This window comes from Ambystoma mexicanum, chromosome 4q (assembly GCF_040938575.1).
Source record: "Ambystoma mexicanum isolate Mex_15411 chromosome 4q, UKY_AmexF1_1, whole genome shotgun sequence".
Taxonomy (NCBI): domain Eukaryota; kingdom Metazoa; phylum Chordata; class Amphibia; order Caudata; family Ambystomatidae; genus Ambystoma; species Ambystoma mexicanum.
In genome coordinates, this window is record NC_090928.1 from 1,225,957,017 (window position 1) to 1,225,969,417 (window position 12,401).

General features: G+C 44.7%; 1 protein-coding gene across 1 annotated transcript in view; it reads right to left on the minus strand.

Moving 5' to 3' along the window:
- LOC138468291 (exportin-5-like) overlaps window positions 1-12,401 on the minus strand; it is a 1,210,104-nt gene that overhangs the window by 63,345 nt on the left and 1,134,358 nt on the right. The gene's annotated exons all lie outside the window — the stretch shown is intronic.

Below are 12,401 nucleotides of genomic sequence, written 5' to 3' on the forward strand. Positions count from 1 at the left end.
TGAGCCTGCTAAACGGTCCACAAAGCAAGTAATCAAGGAGTACACAGATAGTTATAAAAATACTATAATTTATGGCCAAGCAAATACTATAAAAATGACTATAGGCAAGTAAAACTATCACAAAATACTCGCAATAAAATCCATATGTACAGCCCCTGTAGCCAGTGCAATAAAATCACAATTCCCCCACCCTAATAATACTGAACGGGAAGGCAGTGGTTATTTGCAATGGCAGTCAACAAGAATACAACCCTAACTTTAGAAAGTCCAACCCTAAGTTGACAGACTGTGTGCCCAAAAACTTCAAAGTTGCCAGAAGTTTTGGGAGCTGGAAAAAAGTTAGGAGGGTCTTGTGGAGGGGAAATGGTTCCAAAAGTCAGAAGAGAACTTATTCTGACTAAGACGGTTTCTAGCCAAACAATTTTAACACTATTCAAAAGTATTCAAAACTTTTACAGGTGGAGATGGGGGTGCCGGTAAGTATTTTAACTTACCCTCCCTGTACTCCGGTTTCTCCTCAGACTTGGCAGGTCATTAGAAGGTAGTCAGGTCTGTTTTCCCACCGTTGGTTCTGGTCTAAGTTGCCCAGGAGCTGCAGTTGCAACACAAAGTTACGGTCAGGTCCAGGAGCTGGTGCAACCTGTTGCAGTGCATGAATGCAGACCACAACGATGCAGCACTCCCAGTTTCGACGAAGTCAACGCACAGTCAGAGGAGGGGACACAACTGTCCCGGTCAGAGTCAGCGTATCTCAGGTCCCGTTGATGCTGGAACGCTAATGTTTCACCACCCAAAGCCTTCTAAGACATGGCTCCAAAGGGACTGCAAAAAAAGTTGGGTGCCAAGCCTTCTTAGAACGGGTCCACAGGACCTCCGACATCTTCACAGCTGGACAGGAGACTTGGCGCCTCACAGAATCTCTGGGGCATGGTTGCAGGACTCCCACCCTTAGCCAGAAACTCAAGTGAGAGAGAACCAAATACTCTTAATGCTTACTCATTGGCTTCCTAAACTTGTTTGGCCTCACTCAATACCCCAGTCGATCCAAGTTTCAGTCCTTACTATCCTATTCATTTACTTCTGAAAATATATCCTCAATAGATGCAACCATCCGCCCACGATCTGAAAAGGGCAGATTGAGGGTTCAGAACCTACTTTGATGGATACACATTTTATTTTTGGATAAAAATAATAAATAAAATACTAACGCAACTATATAACCTTTCAGAAACACGGTCGAAAATGTGCAGGGCTCACCTTAGGAGGGCAAAGTTCTGTGCCCTGCTGAAGAATTCCAGGGAGAAACCAGAAACATGCTTTTAAGTACTTAGCCCACACCTGATTCCCAAGATCCTCCTTTACCAACTTACTGCTGCACCGTTAGGTGGAGTTCTCGCTTTGTACCTGACGAGGTTGCCCCCTGTACCTTTTGCAGGCTTTCTGGACTTTATTTTTCTCACAGCCAGTGCCAAAGCCTCACTAAAAGCATGGTAATATTTTAATATGCCCTGCCTAAGAGACCACCTTTGTAAGGCACAGACACCTCAAACGTACCACACAGTGTTCCAGTGAATTTACCCTTTCATTGTTAGTTATGTAGCTAGGCTGGTGGTGGCTTTTATGCCTATGTACTATGGTTCCACTTACTGAAATCCTTTTTACCCGACAGTTCTTTTTCAGCCCCTTCACCATTCATCAAAATGGTGGTCATCTAGGTGTGCGTCAAAGACCGGAGGGGTCACATAACTAGATCTGGTCCCTCTGTGTATTTGAGAGTATGTTCTTTTGCCACTGGATTCCTGTATCCCAGGACTAAGGGTGTAATCAACGAAAAATATGCAGATTCCTGTCTGGGATAGTGTGGATGCACTCCTTTATGAGAGCTCTCCCTGAGTGCATAGGTGTGCTTGGGAATGGGCACGTGGTTGGCCAACCTTCGGTTTAAATGGTTTGTGACTGGGTTCTGCGTTAATTCACTTGCCTCCCGGGTAGGATAAAAGCAGAGCCTCCTTAGCCACCCACCTTTTCTACAGCTGTAACTCTGTATCTGCATGCCTGGAAGGCCTGCTGCTTAAGGAAGAACCGAAGCACTGCTCCAGCATCCCATGATAATCCGAAGAATCAGATGGCAAAACTCTGCATCTCCAGAATGACCAGAAGGAGCCTTGTTCAGTGCTTTCACCTAATCCAATGTAGATAAATGGATCACAGCTTCTGCACGAAGGCATTGTCTGTCTGAACATCCTGGGCTTGTCTGCATCAACAGATTCAGAAGTGGGTTCCCCTTCCATACCACGACTCTGGACATTTCAGCATAGTATCTCTTCAAACTCTTCAGACCAGTGCACTTGCCTGATGTCTACTTCGTCTAGGAAGATTCCGGTGCAAGTGCTGCCTCAGACCCTGCTACCGCCATTCACTTCCCAGTGGACCTTTTGTGGCTGGCCCTATATGGTGTAACTTAAGCTTTTGTTCGATATTGGTTCTTCCTTGGAGGCTTTCTCAAGCTGCCATGCTCATAAATCGAATCCTGTGCCCAAAAACTATGAAGGAACCCTGTTTCGCTATCAACGCCGACAGCCTTTCTACTCCTCTGACTCAGACCCTCAAGCCTGGCAATCGCAGACTGTTCAGATGGATTTCCAAAATCAAACCTGGGTATGGAATTTGGGAGGTCTACTATGGTGAACATGGAAGACACTGAAGTATAGCCAAATCCAATTAAAATGGGAAGCAGAGCGACACGGCTTAGACTCAAGGAGGGATGCAAGTGATCTAGGGCTACAATGAGTCCACCCAGAAAATCACCAAGAATTCCAGTTAGACAGGCAAGTACAAAAATAGACAATGGCTTATGTATTTATATTGCGCCAAAGCCTGCAGGCATTGAGGTGCACACAAACAAAAAATATAACAAACTGATCAAGAAAAACATACAACACAAAAAAAAAAGATGGACCTTCAAAACACACTAAGCAAGGAAACCGCTTGGCAAATATTGCCACGCACTTACTGTAAAACCAATATGTCAATTCAGAGAACATAGAATGCATTTAAAAATCACTGTAAAAAAGGTAATTAGTCGGATGCATGCATTTCAGCAGATGTCTGAGGCACCATAAAACAGTTCGCTAGGAAATCCAGTCCTAACATGGTGTGGGGAGTGTGCCCTAAAGAAATCAATTCCAAAGTTACATTTTTCTGGAAGGTTTACTATGCGATTGGATAATGTCAGCGGTTATGACTCAAAGGTTAAACAAGAGAAGTACAGTTCAGGTAAGAAACATGGGGATCCTTGACCAGATCTCTGACTAGAGCCAGAAAGAAGCGAGTTAGGGCGGACCGTACAACCAGGAAACCTTATGGAGAACAGGTATGCTAACCTATGCCCCCCCCCCTGCCCGACCACTGCTGAATTTCTGGATTCTGTTGGGGACACTCGTCTATGCTTGGTCCCTTCCAGAGAGGACCAAAGGTCACGGGTGCATAGGCCCTTTTTGCCATTGGAATTAAGTTTCAGTCAGCTGCAGGGCTTGAACCACGGTTCCAGGCATCTTCCAGCTGAACACCGTTGTGAAGAAAAGATTAAAAACAACCGCTGAGCAGGTGATCTCTGGGCACGTCAAGGGAGTGAAGGAAAAAGATTGCACGGGAGTCACCAGAGTCAGGCAGCGACAGGTGATCTTCAATGAGCGGACAAAACAGCAGGCCCTGCAAAGCTTCCATTGATGCAAGAAGGCTGAAAATGCAGAAGCAGACATATTTTAGTACAAGCTGAATATCTTCCAAGTTCCAAGGATGCACTGGAACACCTGAATCAAGGTGGCCCAGGAGAAAGCTTGTCAGTCCAACAATTGGCCAAGGAACACTTCCGAAGACTCAGAAGGCACAGATTCTTGAGCAGTCCACGAGACTGGTTGTTCGCACTGGTACAGGGGTAGAATAAACTCAGAGGTTTCTTGAGATCGGGAGAGAGGAGAAGGTCTTCACCGGGACTTATTTATTTATACAAGGAGGAGCAATGCTCTTGATCACAAAAGAACATCCAATAGATGAGAAATCAAATTTGACGGGAAGCAGTGAGTTTCCTACAATGGGGTGAGTTTGAGTGACTTTCTGACCAGGTTGTGGGGGCAAGTAAATGGAACAGTCGACTGGGACAATACATGGGTGGACATTTACAGATTAAGGAGAACCAACATTGGTCATTTTTAAGTGCAGGTAGGCGGTATAGCAAGCTGTGTTAGGTATGTGACCATGATGGATAAAGTGCTAGGGTGAAGGCAGTAGAACATGAGGGGGTAGAGGTGAGGGAAAATGTCAGCTAAAAGGGAGAAGAGAAGGTAACTCTGAGGCGAGAATGTAGGCTTTTAGGTTGCTTTTGAACAAATCTGTGTGGACTGTTTCTCGGATGCCCAGTGGGAAGAGAATTCCATGAAAGTGGAGCAAGAAGAGAGAATGAGCGGAAGCAAGAGCAAGCAGAGAGGGGGAAGAGGGGTGTGGTGCCACAAGGGTAGTCAAGGAGACAGAGCAGCGATTAAGAGAAGGCTTGTAAAGTTCGATAGATGAGGCTAGATACAGTGGTGCCCTTCTGTGGATAGTTCTGTGATCCAGGAGCAGAAATGTAAATCTGGCCCTGTTTTGCATCGCCGGCTATACATCCAACCTGGTGATGGTACGAGGAAGTTAAGTTTGAAGTAAGGGAGTTCCAAGAGTCCTGGTAAGGTTAATGATGTTGAGAGGTGAGAAAGCATAGTTATGGAGACCAAAGAGAATGCTGGCACAGTAGTCCAGTTTAGAGAATACAAGAGTGGTTAAGAGATGCTTAGCAGTGTTGAAAGGAATGAGGCATCTGATTTTCCTAATATTTATGAGGTTGTGGCGAGCTGCTATTGTAGTTTTGGAGATGAAAGCAGGTGTGGTAAGTGTCATAGATGACACAGATTTAAAGCTGAAGAAGAGTAGGAGTGTCGGGTGGGAACTGAATAGTCAGTGGAAGAGGGTTACAGGTTAAAGGTTCGAAATACAATAGGGTCGAATCAAAACGACCGAAAACAAAAGGTTCGAAAAATTACTTTTTTTATACATAATTTAAAAAAAAAATTCGAACCTTTTGTTTCCGGGCCTATTGACCCGATCCTATTGCATTCGAACCTTTTGTATTCTCACCTTTAACCGGACACCGTGGAAGAGATGAGAGCGTAAGTGGCAGGGAAGAAGAGCACCTCTGTTTTGGTTGAGTTTATCATCAGTGCGAAGCCATCCAATATATTTTTTAAAACAATATTTGTATTCTTTTTGGCATAACAAGAGACATTAACCATATAACATACTCCCCTATCCCCCCACCAGAGGTTTTGTCTGTCGCATCTCCCATTGCTTGTTCAATTGAGTTCAAAGGATATCCAGTATTCTTATCTTGTGTGGGCACCATTATGCCAGGAAGTCACTTTGTAGATAAGACAGAACTGGGCCCCATTTCCTCCTTGAATCTCCCTTGGTCTCCTTGAATGTTGTACGTTACCCTTTCCAGTGCCACAAAGTTCCAGATTTTATAGAACCAGTCCTGTATTTTTGGGGCGGATTTGTGGTTTCCAGTTTTGTGCCATCACCAGCCATGCTGCTATCAGAAGGGTAATCATGCCCTGCTTCTTCGTCTTAGTTGGTGTATTTGCTTTTGGATCACACATGCTGCACTACCAGAAATGTTCCCCCAGTTGGTCTAGGCCCTGGAATATTTCCATCATTTGTTTCTTGACCTCCGCAAAATTCTTGTAGCATTCGGCAGTTTCTCCCGATATGCTGCCTATCCCCTAGCGTCTTGCATCCTCTCCAGCATTGGTCGGATATTTGAGGGAACATCTTGTGGATTCTTTCCGGCATGTAGCGCCATTGCAAAAATCACTTACCCACATTTCCCTGAGTTGGATTGATCTTTTAAGTTTGGGGATTATACCCCATGTTAGGGAGAATTCTCAGAAATGTGCTAATTCCCTCCACCTTAGAGACTCCTGTTTCCAAGAGCAGTAAAGTGAAATTGACTTTCCTTACCATTGTAACTTGCTAGACCCAGCACACCCTATCTTACAATAGAGTGATGGAGGGGTTACCTAGAATCCACTTGGTCTAGATTCTCATGTAGCGTTTTTATATGTTACCCTTTTCTCACTGAATGGCTGGTGGCAGTGGTTTCATTTTAACTACCATAGTGTGCATTTACCGCAAGCTGCGTTTGCAGCTACAGTAAAGCACCCACGGGAGCCATCTTTGTCAAAATGGCCCCCGGTCGTCTTCTTTCTGCATTTCTTTTTGGAAAGGTCTTTGAGATTTAGCCTGGTTTGGTCTCTTTGTTCATTTTGCCTTTGGCGGGATTCACGAGTGAAGCACGCCTCTGGCTCCAGGGTGTCTGGGGTAGGCAGGAAGTGAGGGAGTTGTCCGAAACTCCCTGTGCTTAGTCTCCTAGGAGACCCAAATGCACTCTCTGATGATTGGCCGGCTGACTGTCCGGCAAGGACAGCCACCCTGCTGGGTGACTGACAGCTAGGCTGAAATGAATGGGAGAGAACTGAATAAAAGGCAAGTATTTTGGCTTGGAAGGTAGAGTCGACCACTGGACGAAGGAACTGAAGAAGAACTTGAAGAGGATGCCTGCTGCAACTGCTGGACCGTTGGTTTGCCCGGTGAAGCCCTGCTGCAGTGTCGAAACGCCAAGTTTGCATCAACAGAGAAGCCCCTGCATGGACGACCTCTACCCTTGAGTTGGTGGGACCGATCAACTCCAAAGTAAGCCACCTGGACAACCATCTCAGAGCTGGTTGAATTTCCACAGAGTTGCTGCTGGAAACCATATAGCCAGGGAGAGGAACACCAGATTGTGTGCATTGCTTTTAATCTGGCCTAGTGCTTCAGGAAGATCCCCTGGACTCCCAGGAAGCAGGATTGACCAAGCCTGAGCCCCTTCAACAGAGTGCGGGACCCCAGAAGCAAAGAAAGTCGATCGACAGCCAGGAAACGGTGTTGCTATTCGCGGTAGATGTGAGGAGCTGAAACACTGAACAGCCACTGAAAGAGAAGTTTGCTGTTTGCAAATTTTGACCATCCCAGTGCATTGCAGGAGTCCCCCGACGTCCTCCATCTTGTCCCCACGACTGAGGCCCAGGAACAGTGAGATCTGCAGAGCTGCACAGGAACAGAAGTCATCAGCTGCATCTTTTTCTTCATTTCTAAGCTACTGTAAAAAAAATCTGAGAGAACTTACCTCTTCCTGTAGAGTGCTTGCAACTTCTACAACTCACAAGTCTAATCAGCTTGTGGCCCTACATTTGATTCTTCTTTTCATCAAAGACCCCTAAGAACTTGTGCAAATGCTTTTCCATTTACTTACCAGAAGTACTTCATCCTATACAAGACTTTTGCCCATTGACTTTGGCTTAGCCTATTGAATTGTATGCCTCTTCTTGAGGGATCCAAAAGTATTTGCCTGCTTAAGAATATTTGTGATCTCTTGTTCTGATAACCTTTTCCTTCAACCAACTTCTAAGAGTTTTCTAAATGCCAATAGTAATATTTTAATGTCCCCAGCACCCTAGCTATTGAGGTCACCTGTGGGTGTAGGTTGTGTCTGTGGGCCATCCCAAAAGCGTCTTTAGAAACTAAGAGTGTACAGTATTGAAGTGTATTTGTATGTTACTACTGTATTTCTCCCTTCTGAAGAAGGATTATTCCGTCTTTAGAAACTAAGAGTGTACAGTATTGAAGTGTATTTGTGTGTTACTATTGTATTTCTCCCTTCTGAAGAAGGATTATTCCAACTGACAAATTCATTGTTTATGCAAGAAACCTTGTGTGTGTAAGAGTGTATTTGAGTACTTACTTGTCACTGAGAATCTCCAACTCCCCTACAGCTCACATTGACCCCTCTTGAGATAAGCCTGACTGCTCAACACGCTACCAACCTGTGTAGTACAAGCTTATACCAAAGGTTGGGTTTCCTATACCTGTGGTCAAAGTTGTGTGTAGTGGTCCCAAAGGGTAGTGTATACAAACTTTGGCTAAAACCCCACAGGTGTTCCCATTGGTTTTTATGAATAGGCTCCCCTGTTGCCTCCCATTACATCATGTAGTTCCACTGTACTTGCTCTTCTTGGTCTTGCAATGGCTTATATAAATTAGGCCATCCAATATTTAATGGCAAAGAGACAGTTGGACATTGTTAGAGAGATCAGAGGAGAGTTCAGGAAGAGAGAAGATGTGGGTGTTGTCCACGAAGAGTTGGTATGAGAATCCAAAGGAGGCAATTAGTGCCACAAGAACAGAGGTGTAAAGAGGAGAGGACCCAAGACGGATAATTTGGAACACCAACAGTTAGAGTGAGCTGAGAGTTGTTGTTGCTCCATGAGACAGAATTGTCAAAGTGCCAGGTAGAATTCAATCCAGGCAAGGTCTTGATCGTGAATTCCAAGAAGAGAGAGGGTATTAAGAAGATCAGAGTGATCAACAGTGTCAAAGGCAGCGGACAGGTCAAGGAGAATTAGAATAGAAAATAGGTTGGAGTGCTTAGCAGAGGAGGTGAAGTTGGAAACATTCATGGGAGCAGTTTCCATGGAGTGACAGGAGTTGAAATCAGCGTGTAGGGGGTCTCTAAGGTTGTAGATGTCAAAGAAATGTGTAAGACGGTTAAACATAACCCTTTCAAGCACTCTGGATTAGTGCAGAAGGAGAGACACAGGGCGAAAGTTAGCTGGTAAATTTGGGTCAGCCGCATGCTTTTTTAGGAGAGGGATGACCGTGACTGTTTTGAAAATCGAGGGAAAGCAAGCAGAGTCTAAGGACAGGCTGAAGAGTTCAACAAGGTGAAAAGCTGCTAAAGGACAATAGGCTTGACTAGCTGAGGAGCAAGAGGGTCTGATGGGGCACAAGATGGGTTAGCTTTCATCAGTCGAGCTAGGAAGTCTTCAGTATAGTGACAATGAAGTGGGAGATCGAGACAGAGGATAATGGTAGAGTAGAAGAGTGTAGAATGTAGGCGGAGGGAGTGTGAGGAAGGTTTAGTTTATTATTTGATAATGCGCTCAAAACCCTGGGGCAGCCGGGCGCAGCGGTAACAAGAATACTTAAGCTTAGTTACATACAGCGAATGCATTACGTGTTATTACAGTATTTACAGTACAAATATAAGAGTTGTCAGTACATCACTTCCACTAGTCTAAAGTACAGGTTTCAAGGTAGTACAGGTTTCAAACATATTTACATGCAGAAATCCAGTGTCTAGTACGGGGGAGCATTTTGGTGGGTGTCGGTAGTCCAGAGCCAACTTTTCACTTTACATCTGAATCTAGCGTAGGGCCGATCATCTCTTAGTGCAGAAGGGAGTACGTTCCAGGCATGGGCAGCTCTAACAGGGAAGCTCGCACAGCTCGATTTTGTGAGTCTAAATCTTGGGGTTTCTAACAGAAGATGGTTGGAGGCTCTGGTGTGGTGACTGGACGATTTTCTGGTCAGTCTAGCCGAGATATATGGTGGCGCGGTATTGTTTAGTCCTTTGTAGGTGATAGAGAGCGTCTTGAGGAGAATTCTGTCACTTATTTTTAGCCAGTGGTGGTCTTTCCTGATATTAGATATATGTTCTCTTCGGGGTATGTCCAAGGCTGCTCTAAGAGCATTGTTCTGTACCATTTGCATTTTGTTTATGATGGTTTTATTGGCATCTCCATATAGGGCGTTGCAATAATCTAATTTGGACATTATTAAAGCGTTGGCTAGAGAGATACAGTTAGTTTTGGAAAGGTAGTGTCTGCAGACCCTGATTAATTTGCAGGTGTAAGCTGTAGATGAGGCCATAGAGTTGACTTGTTTTTTGAGTGTGGAATCAAGGTAGAAACCTAGTGTTTTTACCTTGGTTACCACTTTGATTACATTACCAACTATATTAAAGGCCGTGTAGCTAGGACTGAGTTTTTTGAGGTTAGAGTCGGAGCCCAGGATCAGTATCTGTTTTGTCGTCATTCAAGCAGAGTCCGTGGGAGGCCATCCATGCCTGAATGAGGAGATAAATCTTGTTTACTAGAGCTGTGTCTGCGACAAAGTTGCCAGATAGTGGTATGAGGATCTGCGTGTCGTCCGCGTAGTTCGTATAAGTTACCCCCAATCTGTCAAGTTTGTCGAAGAGTGGCTTAGTAAAGATGTTGTACATTGTTGGGGAGACACATGAAACTTGTTGAACACCACAGCTGATTTGTATTGGGTCCGCTGAAGCTAATGGGGAGAACACACTCATCGTACGGTTGGCTAGGAAGGATTGTACCCAGGCTATAGCTTCCCTTGAGAAATGTGCGGTAGACGCTAAATCTTGCATAACACTGCATGGTCAACCAGGTCGAAGGCCGCGAATAGGTCAAGGAGGAGGAGCATAGCTGTTTTACCTTTATCCTTCAACTCGTCGATTTGTGTTTTCAGGTCAATTAAGGCCGTTTCAGTGCCCTGTTGTGGTCTGAATCCAGATTGGCGTGATCCTAATAGTTGGTTCATTCCAGGTAATTTTGGATCTGGAGGTGTTAATGATTTTAAGAAGGAACGGGACCGTGGTAATGGGCCTATAATTAGTGGGGATAGCTGGGTCAAGGGTCTGTTTTTGAGGAGAGGCAGTACCCATGATTCTTTGAGGTTAGAGGGCACAATGCTTGATCTGAAGGAGGCATTAATTAACTTAGCGATGAAGGGTGCTAAATCTCTAGCTGTGTCCTTAATTACTTGTGCCGGGCAACTGTCACTCTGGCAGTTCGATGGTTTCAATGATAAGATAACCTTTTCAGTTTCCAGTATGGAAATGTTGGTAAACCTATATGGTTTACAGCTGCTAGGTACATCTGTACTTGGTGTATCTGTCAGAGGGGTGGTCTGAGTTTCTGTGGAACTCAAGGTAACCTTTTTCTTTGCGATTTTGGATTGTAAAGTTATTATTTTATTAGCTAATGCATTTTGGATGCTAGTGCACCATTGTTTGTCCTTGGGGACATTATCCGTGGGAGCTATTGGGTTTTCCATTTCTCGGAGGATGGAAAAAAGTTCTTTGGAATTAGAGTTGGCTTTACTAATTCTCTCTTTGAATGTATGTTTTTTTGTTTGGATCATTTCTTTCTTGTAATTGTTTGCAAAATTGGTAAGTAGGGTTTTATTCTCAGCTGAGGGTGAGTGCCTCCAGATAGCTTGGAGTTTGTGTTTTTGGATTCGTAAGGTTAGGAGAGTCTTTAATTTTGGAATGTTTGAATCAAAGTATTCAGCCAGGCGATTAGCTGTAAGAGTGGAGTGAGTTTAGGGTACCCTGTAATGGGCGAGGATGGTTGCAGTGCGCGTGAATGAGGGTGCAGTAGAAATCAGTTTTTGCTCTATCAAGAGAGGACCTGAGAGACTTCAGGGCAGAGAGGTAGAGTTTCAGGTCCTTAAACGAGTGAGTACACCTCCATTTGCACAGCAGCAGGCGCATGTCTGGGCATATGAATGGGGTAACCCATGGTTGAGGATGCTGAGATTGAAGGGTGAAAGTTAGCAGTGGGAAGTGAGAGGCAAATGAGACCTACTAGGGTTAGGCATCTGGAGCACGCACGTTTGGTGAAAGAGGCATCTAGTGTGAAGGAGGAGAGAGAACTGTAGGTCAGAGAAAAAGGGAGTAATGGCAGAAGAATTACATTTCCTTTTAGAAATAGGTGAAGCAAGATGTGAGGAAAGCTCAGAGGGTAGAAAGGAGATGGTGGTCGAAACAATTGAGTGACCAGATATGTATGGTGTGACAGTAGAATTAGTGGCTGAGAGAGATGTGGCGATGAATAAGAGTTCCAAAGAGTTATCACCCTGTGTGGGTAGTTAAGTTATGGATACAGTGGAGAGCACGGTCAACAAGAAAATACTGAAGTTCAGATATCTGAGAAGTGTTTGAGAGGGTAGGTTAGTCGCTGAAAAGATCTGGGTGACGTTCAGTGGAAAGAGAATCAAGGGGCTGCCCATGTTTATCAAAGAATGGTCCAGTGGGACGAGGAGGGCAATAGATGGAGATATGTACCAAAGGAGGAGCAATAGTAGAGATAGTGAATTGAAGAGGTAGGAGAGCATGTGGCATTTGCGATGTGCGAGGCATTGAGGCGGGAGGAGATTAGTTGTGAGACACTGCCACCTCTGCTAGTCACATGAGGAGAGTGACCAAAGGATAGTTTGAGTAGGGCTGCCAAGGTAGCAGTGCAAGATGGAGTAATCCATGTTTCAGCGATAGCAAGGTGGTCTAGTGGAGGGGAGCTAGCATGAAAGTAATCAATGATCAAGGTTTTGTTATATACAGACTGAGCATTCCAGAGTGCAATGTTCAGTTGATGGGGTAAGGAAAGTAGAGCTGAGTAATGCTGTGTGGAGAG